The 799-nt window shown below is 41.7% G+C and overlaps 1 non-coding gene across 1 annotated transcript; it reads right to left on the bottom strand.

The window, feature by feature from the left end:
- Positions 1 to 313: 313 nt before the first annotated feature.
- Positions 314 to 419, bottom strand: LOC147934359 (small nucleolar RNA R71). Its single transcript, XR_015573344.1, has one exon. It is a non-coding gene; the product is annotated as a small nucleolar RNA R71 (small nucleolar RNA).
- Between the last annotated feature and the right edge of the window lie 380 nt (positions 420 to 799).

Below are 799 nucleotides of genomic sequence, written 5' to 3' on the forward strand. Positions count from 1 at the left end.
ATAGTGCCTCCTGCTGTCCACAACACAACCTTCACAATCAAGACTAGTTTGATCTCCATGGTTCAGAGCAGCAGATTTAATGGCCTACCTATTGAAGACCCCCTTGCACATCTTGATGAGTTTGATCGGCTTTGTAGCCTCACCAATATAAATGGAGTTAGTGAGGATGCCTTGAAGCTAAGATTGTTTCCTTTTTCTCTAGGAGATAAAGCCCATCAGTGGGAGAAGACTCTACCTCCTGGAAGAATCACCTCTTGGGTTGATTGTAAGAAGGTCTTCCTTGCAAAATACTTCACTAGTTCAAGGACTGCACATTTGAGGAATGAAATTTCAGGATTTCTCCAACATAATGGTGAATCTTTCAGTGAAGCATGGGAGCGCTTCAAAGGCTACCAGAGACAATGCCCACATCATGGATTCAACAATGAATATTTGTTGTGTACTTTGTATAGAGGTGTTCTTCCCAAGATCAGGATGCTCCTAGACACAGCCTCTGATGGAAGCTTCATGAATAAAGATGTAGATGAAGGTTGGGACTTAGTAGAGAACTTTGCTCAGTCCAATGGCAATTACAATGAGGAATATGATAGAAGCTTAAGAGAAGGTGTTGCTTATGAGGAAGGGCATATAAAGGAACTACAGGCCTTAGATGAGAAGCTTGAGAAGCTATATAAACTACTTCTAACCCAACAAAAGCACGTACCTGTTGTTTGTGAAGATGAGAAGTTTATGGTTCAAGTCTATCCTCCACAACAACTCCAACAAGCTCCTGCTCTAGATCAAGAGATGAAGAGTATGC

The sequence above is a fragment of the Camelina sativa genome, chromosome 11, assembly GCF_030686135.1.
Source record: "Camelina sativa cultivar CO46 ecotype springtype chromosome 11, ASM3068613v1".
NCBI classification, from domain to species: domain Eukaryota; kingdom Viridiplantae; phylum Streptophyta; class Magnoliopsida; order Brassicales; family Brassicaceae; genus Camelina; species Camelina sativa.